This window comes from Heloderma suspectum, chromosome 4 (genome assembly GCF_057233095.1).
Source record: "Heloderma suspectum isolate Gila_16-S chromosome 4, 16-S_ref, whole genome shotgun sequence".
NCBI lineage: Eukaryota > Metazoa > Chordata > Lepidosauria > Squamata > Helodermatidae > Heloderma > Heloderma suspectum.
The window spans coordinates 230060732-230075615 of NC_139461.1; the positions used below are offsets into that span (position 1 = coordinate 230060732).

The following is a 14884-nucleotide window of genomic DNA, read 5'->3' on the forward strand; positions in this document are numbered from 1 at the left end:
GGCATTTCAGTACAGACAGATCCATCCTGTTGCAAAGTGCAGATGCTGACATGGCTATATAACAGCTAGTAGGTCAGGACAGGAGGGGAATGTAGTTTAGCTCTGCATGTCAGAGGACTGAATGGTGTCATAATTACTTTATTGATGCTTTTATGGAAACAGCTGCTGTGCGTGTTTGACCAACAAACAGAAATAATGAGGATTGTGAAGCTGAAAGAAGTCTTGCCACCTATAATGCTACCTGTGGACCCCAAAACCTAGTTCCCAGTGCCATAACTCTAGCATAAATTCTCCCATATTCATGAAAACAATTTAATGCCTCTCAGTCTGAAACTTAAGCAGTGCCGTAAATGGTTTGCTTGCATCTCACAGACCAAGGGTAGTTCTATGTTTTTTTTCAGGAAAAAATTATAACCCTCCCAAGTAGCTAGCCTTCCTGCGTACATCAAAGTGCAGCTTAGCAAATCTGCCCAGAAGCACCTTAGTAGCCTCAAGAAGACAGCTTCTGTTTGTACACTTGGGCATTGATACTATCACAGTTGGGATATCTGGTTATATGGACTCCATTCTCAGATCACAAGCAGCCATTACTCCATTACATATGGGATAGCACTGACTTCCTGAGGAAACTATAATCTATTGCAAATCTTCCAAAAAACACCATTAATCTGAACCTAGACCAGACAACACAACAGGCTCACTTTCTGGACGCTACTGTGCAACTGCACAATGCACTACACAGCTACACAATAATCACCAATCAGAAACCTATTCACTGCTCCACATACTTAGATGATTCCAGTTTCTACCCAGAACACACCACAAATGCCATTGTTTACAGCCAAACCCTATGATACAACCATATCCATTCAGACTCGCTGGACACAGATGTATGACTTAAGGATTTGAACCAGGCATTTCCAGAATACAATACCCACTCAGTTAGGTGAAAAACCAGATCAACAGGCCAGACTGGCACAGAAGGATAACCTACTACAGGGCAGTCCCAGCAGAGAAAACAACAGAACAGCACTATCATCATCTATGCTTCTTTTTCACAGGCCTTGGGTGGTAGGCCTGTATTTGCTTACAGACAGCCACCCAACTAAAACACCTACTCACCAGCAACGGTAGAGCACGTAACAAAGATTACATACAGGAACCAGATCCTTGTGGCAAACCCAGATGCCAAATCAGATCTGTTTATTACCATCCATGACCAGATTCAGATGCCATGTCTGTCCCCAGTGACAACACTATGATAGGACCTAAGAATGGCCCTGTTTGCCATGGGTTGTTTAAACTATGGGTTGTCGGAGTCAAGTGGCAGCAAATGAGCACACTTACTCCCCATTCCTGGGTTGTTATCATTAAGTCCAAACCCACAAACTCTGGGGTTAAGCAACTCTAGGTTGTTTAAACTCCAAACAACCCACATTTTCATGGATGGATGTCATGAAAATGGGGTTGATAATTGAAAGGGAAAAGATGAACGCACAGGAGGCAGCATGCTTGCCACTCCCACTAGATATCAACAATTACTAGGTTAAACAATCCAGGAATTGCCATTATGTACAAACCAGGTCAAAGTCAGCCACAACATTCCAATGTGATATTAGTGATGTGTGAATCAGCAAATCCAAGTTCACTGAGGTTCTCCAAATTCATCTTGAAGCTCGTTCTGACTCATCTATATCCGATTGTAAACTTTGTTTTTGTCTTTTTAAACAAACATTTGTGTGTATCTTTGTATTTTTCCAAATGTAGCTATGAATTATGTGTTTTTGAAATGCATGCATTTTTATCCCATTTGTGCACATTTTTAATGTATGCACTTTTAATGCTCATTTTTCAGATGTACACTTTTTTTGAACATCCCCCCACCATGCAAATTGCATTTCAAGATCAGACTTTGACTGCAGATTGCTCTTGGATCTGCATTGGGTTTGCAAGGTGCAAACTCAGTAAATTTCAATCCAAACCAAACTAAAACAAATTTCTCATACATCTCTATGTGATATATGCCGTCATCTGCCAGCAAAGTCCTACTGCATTTTACAAGGACAGACCAGTCTCTATGCAAAAGAATGAATGGATACAAATCTGACATCAGAAATAGCAATATTTTAAACAACCAGCAGGGAACTGCATTTCAGTCTTCCAGGACACTCTGTCACTGAGTTAAGGTGGCCATTGCTGAACAAAGGAATAGATTCCAATGCAAAAGAATTGAACTACAGTTCACCAAGAGATTCAGCTCTAACAGGGGCAAAAGGGGGGTTGGACTCGATGGCCTTGTAGGCCCCTTCCAACCCTACTATTCTATGACTATTCTATGAAAAGAGTTGGGGTTTTGCTTTTTTTTTTTTATCACGCTACATATGTTAACCAGCTCACTGATGCAAGAAGGTGTTATCACTCAACAAGAGTTTTGTGAATGGCCACAGTTAAGGTAATTATCACTGTCTATACTGTCTGCATTTCAATTGCCTCTGACTCCACTGTTTACAATTTTCCTTCTCAACCATGTGTGTATATATATTTGTTACTTAGGATAGCACTCCATCTGATGAAATAGACTGTTGTCCACGAAAGCTTATGCCCATAATACAGTTGTTAGTCTTTTAAGGTGTCACAAGGTTCATTGTTATTTTTATCACAAATGACTATCATGGCTACCCCTCTGGAAAATCTTAGCAAAGAAGATTCCCTACTGAACTCAGTGCTATTCAATTTTCAATAAATATTCATCGGAGGAGTTAGTTGTAATATTGTTCCTAATACAATTGTTTCAAATGGCAATTGAGTAATGGCTCGGATAACTGTATTTGTTCATGGGTAGCACAGCACCATCTTGTGGGTATAACATGGAGAAAATAAAGTTTGCTCCAATACTCAGCTTGGATTACTTTGCCCCATACATATGCATTGGATCACCTATTTTTTCTCTGCTCTCATGTTCTCTGTAACCAGAGCATATGGGCTGTCCCTTGAGCTGTGTTAGTCAAGACTGCTTGTAAATTATTTTTCATTTAATCTTTTACAATAGCTATTCTGCAGTACATATCTACATTATATGAACATTGGCAGCTGCACAAAAAGCAAACAAGGGCACTAGCGGAAGAGAAAATCTACCAGTTGAGCAAAGAAAAGTGTGAGAAAGGTGTTGGCTCTGAAAACTGTGGCATCCTGTTAATGAAATTTCAATTTCAAATTTCAGAAAAAAGCATCCAAGGATCTGCTTTCTTGTGGTCCAGCCCCCTTGCAGCCTCAGGCTTCCATCCTTGTGGAAGTGTTCATATGCTGACAGACATAGTGACAGAGATGCTTGATGTTATAAATAAAACTTGGTTGGCATTATTCAAAGAACTCCATCCCCTAAATGAGAAAATAAAGCAAAGACCAGCGACTCCCACAGACATATATTTCCCATGATATCCCCGGATCACACAACACAGGCCTAAGCTACCAAAGCATGAATATGTCATTCTAAAACAGCCGTCATCACTCTTTAGGGCACGCGATTTCCTTTTGCACCGTTACGAATGAGTTGAGACCCGTAACTAAACCACCGTTATAATTTCATTTCTTTCGCGCTGACCTCGTCGCATAGGCTGCAACGCGGGTTTTCTCGCCGTTGTCATTCCCCGCGTTCCCCCCTCGTTCCCCCCTCTTGCATTTCAGCGCGCATCCAATAGCAGCGGAGCGGGCGTGATTTCCCCCCTTTTCGGTGGCTTCTTTCTCCCGCAGTTAGTCGCCCGGCCCTCGCCATCTTGGAGCCTGCTACGCAGCGGCCGGCGGGAGGGGTGCTCCGCGCCTCGTCTTCCTCCTGCCTCGCGGGACACGCACGCTGCTAGCCGTCTCTCGCTTGCCGGCAGGAGGCGGCCAGAGGAAGGGGCGCCCTGCGCCTCCTTCTGCTCCCGCCTCGTGGGCTGTCGAAGGCAGCCGCCCGGGCAGCAGCAGCGGGAGGCAGGCGCGGGGCACCCAAGTGGCAAGCCGCCTCGCGCTCGTGAGTCGGGGTGGCGCGGGCGCCCGCTTCAGTCTGCAAAACCGCCAGGCCGCTGGCGCCCGCGCTCCCCGAGCTGCGCCCCCAAGCCCTCCGCCCTGCTTGCTGGTCCCCGGGCCGCCCTCCCGTCCTCGGCGACGGGCTCGCTACTTACCCGGGCCCGTCCACCTCCGTGCGGATCGCCCTTATAAAAAAAAACAAAACACGGCGATCTGCAGTATGTGCCCCAGGGGCGTCGTGGAAGAAGGGCAAACCTGGGCACGGGCCCCGGAAGTTTTTTGAGCTGTGCTCCGGATCTTTGGCGATAAATGAGATTTGGAGACTTGGTAGCCCCCATAGAGCCGATTGAATATGCCAAATTTCAGGCAGTTAGGTCCAGTGGCTTTTGTGCTAGTCACAGGTAAAATTTGTTATTTTCAAGAAAATCTGTCAAAGAGCTATATTTTTTGTGTGTGCTTCCACATATGTGCATGGAATTTGGGGACCTATCAGCCCGCGCACAGCTGGCTGAGGCTGCCAAATTTCAGGCAGTTAGGTTCAGTGGCTTTTGTGCTAGTCACAGGTAAAGTTTGCTATTTTCAAGAAAATGTGTCAAAGCAAAGAGCTATATTTTTTTGTGCTTCCACATAAATTCATGGAATTTGGGGACCTGGCAGGCCCTATGAAGCTGACTGAACCTGCCAAATTTCAGACAGGTCCAGTGGCTTTTGCGCTAGCCATGCGTAAAGTTTCCTTTTTTCAAAGCCTAAAACAAAAAGTAAAAACTGTCAAGCCACCCAGGGGATTAGGGATCCTAATCAGAAGTTGTTTAAGGTGACCATTAGGAGGTCACTTTAGTTTACCCTAATCTCTGGTGTATGGTTTTTTTGAGGTGCAAAAAACCTTTCTCCCCCTACTTTTCTGCTCTTACATGCCCACTGTTGGGAGCTTGCCTGCAATGAAATTTTGAAGAGGGAGAAGGCAGGGAAGAAAGAGTTCCATGTGAAATACTGGTATTTCACACAGCATCTGATTTTGCTGCCCCAAACTGGAAACTCTGGCTTCTGCAGAAGTTTAGTAGCTTTAGTACAGCAAAGGATCCAATCAGCCTCCACAAACTTCTTTCTCCCCCTCCACTTTAATTTCTCCTAAATAGCTGCAGGACTCAAATAATCCCAAAGAGAGGGTAGGACTATGTGGCGTCATGATTGAGAAACTGCTGGGGCTTTTAAATAGGGTCTACAGTTTTAAAAAAGCGAGAAAAAGCCCTCGGCCACCCCACCTCAAGTAGTGCAATTCTTACAAACCCTCCACAGCCACCTAAATTCTTCTGAAGTATCACCTCTCTGAAAGGAGCCACTTGGCTTAGGGAATTCTCTCTACCCCCGAACCCCACACACATTTCCAATCACCATTCTTCTTTCCTCCCCTCCCCTCCCCTCCCTCCCTCCCTCCCTCCCTCCCTCCTTTCTTTCTTTCTTTCTTTCTTTCTTTCTTTCTTTCTTTCTCTTCTTTATTCCACCAAGAGCATATCTTGAGGAATTCTTAAAGAAACTTCCCTTCAGCAGGCAAGAGAAGTTCTGAACTGTATTTGACTTTATACAAACAGACAAGAGGGTTGGTTTTTCTCCTCCTCCTCACTCAAGCCTTTGAGAAGAGTGGGTTCATATGGTCACAGAGAAACAAATCTGGGGCTGTTCTCTTTGTCAGTTGCCATTATCCAGCTGGAAGAGCTGTAGCTCAGTGGCAGAGCACATGCTTGGCACGCAGAAGGTCCCAGGTTCAATCCCCAGCATCTCCAGGTAGGGCTACGAAAGAATCCTGCCTGAAACTCTGGAGAGCTGCTGCTGCCAGTCAGTGTCAACAATACTGTGCAAGATGGGCCCAGGGTCTGACTCATTATAAGGCAGCTTCCTGTGTTCCTATGAACAGAAAGCTTTAATTAAAAAAACTGCAATGAGTCGGTCCATCCCTACTCGTAAGCAGGAGATGGCCAGTGGAAGGGGCGCCCTGCACCCTTGCTCCTGCCTCGTCGGCTGGGTTCGAAAGAGCGCACATGCACAGAAAAGTGAAACGAGAAAAAAGGGTGGTGCCTTGTCTACGTTCCCAGTACAGGAGCAACCAATAGCGGTGCTCTCAGAAGCCCGGAGGTTGCATTTTGATTACTAACTCTACAGCGGTGTGCCTTTAAATATCAGTACAACACAGAGACAGTACTGTTACAGAACAGGCAGTGTGTGCCATAACATTAAAATCCATTAAGGGATTGAGTGGTACAGTGCAGTATTCAAAACGTTATTAATGAGGGTGTGGCTTCGGCCACAGCCTTCAAATTGCATATTAAAACTGCATCTGTGAGCTTGCAAGAACATAAAATAAGCAGCATTTTTTACCCAGGAAGCCTGAACAACGTTTTCTGCAGAACAGCATCTTTACATATTAACTTGAAGATGCAGGGAAAGAGTCCTAATCTTATCTCTTAAACTAGCTGAAAGAGAAGATTTAGGGAAATAGTCCTGTTTCACGTTGTGTTTCCACAAATGTACCTTTGACTCATGCATGATGTACAGACAGCTTTCAGTTCCTTCACCACAATGGCTTCTGCAAGAACCACTGGAGTAATCTTTTTTGAAAGCAAACAAAAACATTTTGTTTACGTGATGCACCTGCAGCATAGGTAAGCTTTGATTTACTGGGCTGTCTTACATGAACTTTTGCCCATAGATTGTCTACAGGCAAATCAGGGGATCACAGACCTTTCAGATCACACAGTGCAAATATATGGCACAAGGATGCAAAAACATATCCAAACTCCTAATGCACTAAATTCTGGAAACAGAGCAACATTCTATCAGAGAGTTCAGAGTCCAGGCCCTGCACATCTTTATCGGATCAGACTCCAGAGTCCAGATCCAGTGGAGTCTGTGCCTGATGTGAAAACAACAACATTGTTTTTCTAGGCAATGCTAATATGAGGAAATGACATCATCACTACACACTACAGCCTAAAGGTCTCAGAATCTACTTCAGTCTTTCCAGGGCTGGCCCAAGACATTTTGCTGCCTAAGGCGAAGGACAGGATCGCACCCCCTCCCCCATTCCATGTACAAATCCAACCAGACTGGCAGTTGAATCTTCCTTTGACACTAGCAGTTGGACAACATCCTCTACCACACCTTAAGGCAGCAAGCTAGCCTAGGGAGCACAGGGCAGGTCACATTGTCAGGAGCACCCTAGCTGCCTCTTGCAGTCCCCTCCAATAGCCAACTCAGGACACAGATGATGAGGAATTCTTTCCAAGGCTTTATTCCTTTATGACTCTTTCAGATACTAATCACTAGCGACTAAGCAAGGAACAGCACTGGGGAAAGATAGCAGAGTAGCCTAAACTCCGGGTAAGACAGTTGGTCCCCGTTTGAAGGGGAACCACGGGAAGACCCTGAACTTATGGGCTAGGGAGAGATCCTCCCTCTTTCCCTTGGGTCCTCGGGGTGCGACCATTGTCTGAGCGCCAAAAGCAGTACGCCTCCTTTCGGCACCCTCCATCTGTCATCGCTCCCTGCGTCTCCGTTGAGCATCCAGCAAGCCCCCCTCCAGTGCTCTCTCACTGCCAGGATCACTATCTCTCCCAGGAATGCTGGCAGGAGGAATCTCTGGCAGCAGCTGTGCTTGTGAGAGATGAGCGAGCTCCTCTCCCACAGATTGCTGTTCTTCCTCAGAATCAGAGCTGCTCTGGGGCTCTATGGACTCAGTTTCCCACCCTGACACACATGACCCCACAGCTATCTCCTCCAATACCTTGCTGCCACCTCCCAGTATCTGCTGCCTGAAGCGGCTGTTTCACTCTGCCTAATGTTAGGGCTGCCCCTTTGTTCTGTGAATGAGGCTTTCCTGCTGCCTCCCCAGTTCAGGAGCTGGTAAAAGGGATGATTTGCAGAGCTCTGTTCATGGCATGAAAGCCTCTGTTTTACTTGGATACTACTGCACATGAGTGGTACATGCAGGGAAGGTATGTAGGTACCATGAGCATTACTCCTTCCCATGATTCTAGTCTCCAGGGTTGTATGGCACATGCATGGGAAAGCTTCACAGAAACTTCTGGCATTCACACTGTGAAAGGAACTCTCCTGGCCATGCCATCATTTTCATGAGGTGATAGAATGAAGGCCACAGGTTTCTGTGAGCCATTAGACACTGCTGAGAATGTGTATCACATCCAGCAAAAATGGGCATTATGGGGACTGTAATTCCGGTGGGTGCATTGGTGAATAAGTGTACCACTTCAGATTTCAGTGGGGGAAGGAAAGGAAAATTGATTCTGGAGGTAGGTGGATGGGTGGGTGGGGAGAGAAATCAAGAATTCCTAGATATGCTGTATATTAAATTGCAAGTTTATGTTAAGAACATTTTGGTTACTTTCTTATTATTCTATAGCAATTGTAGCAATGTTATCAACACAGGTCAGACTCACCTCCCCCATTGTAAAGTTGAAGCATTTGTGGTCATACTATGCATACCTAGAACATAGTCACTATTAAATTGTTTATAACAATAGTATGTAGAATTTCTAAGGAATTACTACATGTAGCCTGAAACATGTAATTTTTGTCAACTGCCCAGAGAGCTTCAGCTATCGGGCTGTATAGAAATGCAACAAATAAATACATACATAAAAACAACATGGTGGGCTGGATCCAGAATGAAATCATACTTAGAGTAGACCCATTGAAATCAGTGTGACTTAAGTTAGTCATGACTAACAGAAGTCCCATTGATTTCAATGGCTCTATTCTAGGCTTGACTAAATCTGGATCCAGCCTGGTGTGTATATGTGTGTCAGAGCTCTTTAAACGGCGTCCTTCCTATTTACTTCATAAACTATATTCACCTTTGAGGCAGAATGATTCTCAGTTACAAGATCTTATTAACTAACAACCATGTAATATGTTGCTTTTTCCAATGTGGAAATTAAGCTTTATCTTAAAGTCCACAAGATAAAAAGACATTTGCACTAGCTGTGACAGTCTTATTTTTTCAACATGGAGATTAATTTCTCTTCTATTTATTGTTTAATAATTAACATATTTGTTTACTGTTTTCTGATGTTCAGTGTTTACAACCAACAATTTAAAAAAGCTAGAGCTAAAGTTCTTATTACTGGGCTGCTTCACATATAATTTCTTGGAAGAAGTTCTGTGTGAAGCAGCCAAGAGTATTTAGAGGTCTGCACTTTAGGGTGCTCCATTCCCTGACCATTATGGGCCTTTCTGCACTAGAGCCTCACATTTCCAGTTCAATGCTTTAGCCCAATACTTAAGAGATTTTCCAGAAGTGCTGGCCTGGAAGCCAAAGAATAGTATGACATGCTGCAGGGTTTCACAAACGAATGCTGCTCTTCCCTTTGTGTCCTGCTTGCCTTGCCCTTCCACCGGAGATGTGCCAGATTGCAAGGGGAATGTACCTACCCCCCTCCCCACTTGTGTAGGAATGACCTCAGAGGTAATTACTATACTGCAGTTTCATGATGCATGCATAACCTCTCAATTTAAAAAAAAAAAAAAAACTGTGAAAGACTGCTTTTCCCCCATTATCCTTGCAAGATGCCATTGCCAGTAATAAACCTAGCAGGAGAAATACATCAAACCCTTAGAGCTCTTATAACTGGAAAATATCAATATCACCTTACGTTGATGGTCTTACAAGTTTGTTACAGTGTTCAATGAGACAGATAGTGTTGTTATGCATAAAAGGCGACCTATAAGAGCTGATTCTTCCTAACAACTGATAAATTAAAAGCTTCCGCAGTATGGCTAGGATAGGGTTGGCCCTTTGTGAGTACGATGCAGAGTAATACAATACCTTGAGCTCCTCTCCTTTTCTCTTTGTACTTTTCCTCCCCGTTTCTTTCTCCTCACCTCACTTTTGGTTCATTTCAACGTGGAAGCTGGCTGGCTTGGATGCTCCTCCCTAGCACTCTGTGATGTGTGTGCATGGGGCAGCCTACAGTTCCCCTCCCTCCCTCCCTCACCTGCATTTCATAACTTGAAGCCTGGGCTGAATGGCATTTGCTTTCGCTTGGATTATTTACGTATAAGATGTCAGTTTCTTTCAAAACTGCCCATCCAGAAAAACTGCTCATTGTGTACTGTCAGTCAGGCATACTGACTCTCCCAAGACTCTCAGCTTTGCTTGGCTGCAGTTTAACTCAGATTAGCTGGCTCAATGTCCATTATACCAACACCTGTATCAACTCCCCGAGAGTGACTTTGACCCTGGCCCCATTCATAGGGATGTACGAAAGTGACTTACCTTTTCACGGATTCTGTTCATGGTGGGGGGGAGGCAATCCGGTTCTCCCCCCTGGAATCCTTGGCCGGCTGAGCTCCATGGCGGCTCTGCTGAGCAGCCGGCCAGGCCCAGGCCAGGGCCGTCCGCAGCTGGATTTCCAGCCGTGGAGGGCTCTGGGTAACAACAACAACAAAAAAAAAGCGTACGCAAATGGCGGTGGCTATGGCCGCCACCATTTGTGTTCCTTATTTTTCGCCATCTTAGTCTACGTCAATATTTACGTAGACTAAGACAAAGAAAAGAAAGGGGAACACAAATAGCATAGTGGGCACTATTTGCGTTCCCCTTTCTTGGCTTCGTCTTAGTCTATGTAAATACTGACGTAGACTAAGACGGCGAAAAATAAGGAATGCAAATGGCCATTTGCGTACGCTTTTTTTTTTTTTTAAACCAGACGTGATAGGCTACGTAAGTCTTTACGTAGCCTATCACGTCTGGGGGGGGGGGAGTCACAGACTGCAAATGGCGGCAGCGGTGGCAGCCATTCGGAAGACCAGCTGCCACCGCTGAAGCCACCGCTGGAGCCGTCGCCGTCCGGAACATCCGCCCCAGGTAAGTCTTGTCCCAGGGGGGATCCACGGGGGTGTGGCAGGCCGTTCCGCGATGGATTTCGGGGGGCCGAATGCACTGGCATTCGGCCTCACCGAGATCCATCACAGAATTCTCTGACATCCCTATCCATCTATATGGCACCACTTTGACCCACCCCCACCCCATCGCAACTGCACAGCAATGTGGCTTTGAATCAGCAAGCCCTGCGATACACTCGCAATGTACTGCGTGCTTCCCTAACAGACTCGCCATGCCCTTTTTTTTGCCATTATACTGAAATGCGCAGCTGTGCAGACCCAAGAGTTTGTGTGTGGGGGGTGACACTTCTGTGGCTGTTTTGTATTTGAGGGGCTCTGCTGTGTCTTTCTGTCCCTTTTTAGGTAAAAAGTGGGTGCTTTGTGCTCCTTCACTTCCACACCATCAGCCTGTCAGTTCCCCAGCCTGAGACTCTCGCAATGGTTCTCACTCACAAGTGTGAGCAGTACGTGCCCAGCCATCACTCCAAAATGGTGCCTGGAGTGATGTTTTTCCTCCCCCAAGACCCCCCCCCCCAGCCCTTGGGCACTGAGCCCAACAGCAACCATTGAGAAGATACAAAGCTGCAAATATGTGTGGAAGTGTAATTAAATAGGGAAACGCCCCTCTGTGCCTCTGTAACTGTGCAGCTGCTAAGGGATGGGGGGAATAAAGGGGCATCACAGAGTGACGCAGGCACTACACATTCCTACAACATGCTCACTGCAAAATGCGAAGTCAGTTTGGGGAAGGGACAGATGGCTCACAAACGCAGGGAAACCTGTAACAAATGAAAAACATTGCAGCAAAACAACTCCTTGGAACTCCGCAATTTCGGGGCAAAAGCCATGGATGGCTGCGAAGTCACGACTGTGTCATCTATCATGAGGGACCTCAACTTGCACTCACCCCAGAGTAAAAGTCAGGTGTAGATGGGCCCCTGTGACACCTTTAAAAGTAAATCAATAAGCATTGAGAATTGATGTTGATTTCAGAGTCCTATAAAAGCAAAAATAGGAAGGCTAGTCTAGAAAACAATGCAAGTTCTTGATGGCTACGGGCACATTGGGCGTGTAGCTGGGGCTGGGGGGGTAATTTTTTTCTCTCCCCCTACATTTCCTTACAAACAAGTAATTAAAAATAGTTTACAATTTTATTTTTAAAAGGCCTTCAAACCAGATGAACCGTCCATACCTGCTGTTTTGGTGTCCTGCCCTCCCAGAACTTTTAGGCTGGCTACAGGCCATGGAGGCATCCTGAGGCTTGCAAGATGCATATGGTGCTTGGAGGCTTTCAGTGTGGTCTGTGAGAGTGCCCAAGCTGCCGCCACCAAATTCTGCTGTCACCTTTGCTGAATTCTAACACAAACTCTGCTCCCACAAGCCCTCTGATCAGCTGTTTGGTGGGGTGAGCAGGGTATGTTTTTCTTGGGGGAGGATGGCACATGGGAATCACCCTTGCTGTACACCATCCTCCCTGTGTAAACCGCACTCCCGCAGCTCACCAAACAGCTGAGTGTGCTGGGGGCCATGTGCCAGCCATCCCCATGAATGTGTAAGTGAGAGTGTGAATATGTGTGACTGTGTATAAATTTGTATGTTTTTGTGTGTGTGTGAAGATGAGGGGGACACTGGCTGTGCCCATGGTTGCCCCTAACCCCCAGCTAATGCTAGGTCTGTCCATGCTCGCTGGCATTCAGCCCCCAACCCACTGCCACATGCAGCCCTCAGGGGCAAAAATGTGTGATGCTGGTTTATAGTTATATTGGTCCATACCACTGTCATCACTGGATGTTTGGATATCTGAGGTTGTAGGCTGCTCTGTGCAGGGCTGGGCAACTTGTGGCCCTCCAGAGTAAAAATGAAAAGAAGACATAGCTGCTAGACATGCATTTAATGTAATTCTGCTTTTGCCATAGCTCTGTTTTGTGTAAGGCAAAACAACCATTTACTAAGCTGATTTCATCTGCTGATGCTGACACTTTGCTCAATGCATTATAATTATATAGCTTTAAAGTGTGCCACTTGCTTACTTTTATGGATTCAGTGTAGCATTCACTGATTATACATTCTTATTTATTTTGGCAAATATTCTCCATATCTGATCTGATCTTGGCAATTAAGGAGCCCTTGGTCTGGGATGTGGCGGCCTCATATTTCCTACTGTCTTTCCTGCCTTCCTCCTTAGGGTCCTTTCCATCTCTGGAGTTCCCAGGGATTGAAACTGGGAGCTTTTGTGTGTAAAGCATGTGCTTTGCTTGTGAGGTATGGTCCACCTCCTCATGGGTTTACTATTTACATTCATTCATAGGATGTTGCAAAAAACATTTTAGTAACTGAAATGGTAGTGATCTTATCCTGCTGGACTGCACTGCAGTAGAGATGAGATCACAGACAGACTTGTAACCTGTCTGGCAGCAGACTTGAACTGCATGATTTTCCTAAGCGTGATCTATTTTTTTTTTCTTATTTGCTTCTAACATTTCTTCAGCAGGGGTTAGGATTGCTTGGACAGAGAAGCATCCTAATAGTATAAGCTATTCAGCAGTAGAACAGACTGCCTGAGTGGTGGGCTCTCCTTCATTGGAGGTACTAAGCAGGGGCTGGACAGCCATGTATCAGGGATGCAGGGGAGGCTCTGATTTTGGTGGGGCTGTGATTCCATTCTGGGTTTCAGTCAGAACCAGCCAGAACTCTAAAGCAGCTACCCAAGGTTCTGAACCCAGTTTGGGGATAGGGGTAAGCACTTTGGATAGCTCCCTCAGAGTTCTGGCTGGCTCTGACTAAAATCTAGAATGGAATCACAGCCCAAACAAAATTGGAGTCACCAACCTCCACTGGAAGGAGGTGTAGTTGCAAGATTATTGTACTGAGCAAGGGGTTGGCCTAGATGACCTCCAAGGTTCTTTTCAACCCTAGAATTCTATGAAAGGTGTAGATGGTCCCCATGATCCCTTCTTGAAGTGAGCCACAGCAAAGCCAATCAGATTGGACAGACTGTAATTATGTACACTATTCCACAAAAGATACTGCAGCCAACCTTGGGAGGATCTTCATGACAACAGAATGAGAAGCGCATTGGAGTATTGTCCAGATTATAATGGAATCAGCTTTGGTCCATCAGGGACACACGAAGCAAGAAAAGCCGAGCGCACCATACCTTAAAAATCTGCTTTTCACGGGTCACACAGCACTTGAAAGGAACATGCTTCTGGGTGGGGTGGGGGGAGTGGAACTGAATGTCATCAACCCAGCAGGTACTGATCAACCAATGAGAGAGGCTTGTTTCCCACCCTGGACCAGGCTCCCCGCCATCACCCGGCTACCACGTTATTATCCATGAAAGCATCTGAAGGTTCCTCATGAGAGCACCCTGCCTATGCCATTTCGCCCCATTCCAGCCAACGGTCAGGGAATTAGGGCTCCCACCCACTTTCTCCTTTTCCAGGGAGTAAATACAGGGATCTAGCTGCTTCACCCATTCTCAGTCTGCAGCCTCTGTTGCCTGCTTTCCCCCCACTGAGAATCTGTAGCATTTTTTCCCATTGAGAAAATCAGATCCACACTGTTTCAAGTAGTAGCTCTCTAGCAAGAGGAGGTGGCCAGAGAAGCGGGACCCTGCAGCCCCGGTATTTTACTCTGTCGATATGGCAATACAGTGAACACTACAGAAAGCAGGAGAGGGAGGAGAGGAGGTGGCCAGCAGAGGCAGCAGCAGCAGTGCTAGCAGAGGGAGGCAACTCCATCCAGTCCTTTCCCTCTGTGCAGAGAAACAGTGAAGTAACTCAAGCATCAGAAAAACAAAGTTACACAAGCATCAGAGAAGGCTCTCAAGGGGGACAGGCTGGGAAATGGAGGCTAGTTACCCCCACAGGCGGAAAGGAAGTACAGCATGATTCTGAAGGCATGGAAGAGTGCTCTAGCGCTTTGATGAGTTGGAAAGGCAGGCTAGTTATTCTAATTACCTAGGCATGGCCAGGTGAAA

The 14884-nt window shown here is 45.9% G+C and overlaps 1 protein-coding gene across 6 annotated transcripts in view; it reads right to left on the bottom strand.

Annotated features, from left to right (window-relative positions):
- Positions 1 to 9977, bottom strand: part of SLC5A9 (solute carrier family 5 member 9) — a 50132-nt gene extending 40155 nt beyond the window's left edge. For 2 of the 6 annotated variants that reach the window (XR_014790559.1, XM_084852557.1), the window contains exon 1: positions 3602 to 4011. The gene's annotated coding sequence lies outside the window, so the exon portion shown is untranslated. Of the gene's footprint in view, positions 1 to 3601; positions 4012 to 4160; positions 4235 to 9844 lie in introns of those variants that run through there. The other 4 variants (XR_014790560.1, XM_084852555.1, XM_084852556.1 and 1 more) reach the window with 4 other exon arrangements.
- Between the last annotated feature and the right edge of the window lie 4907 nt (positions 9978 to 14884).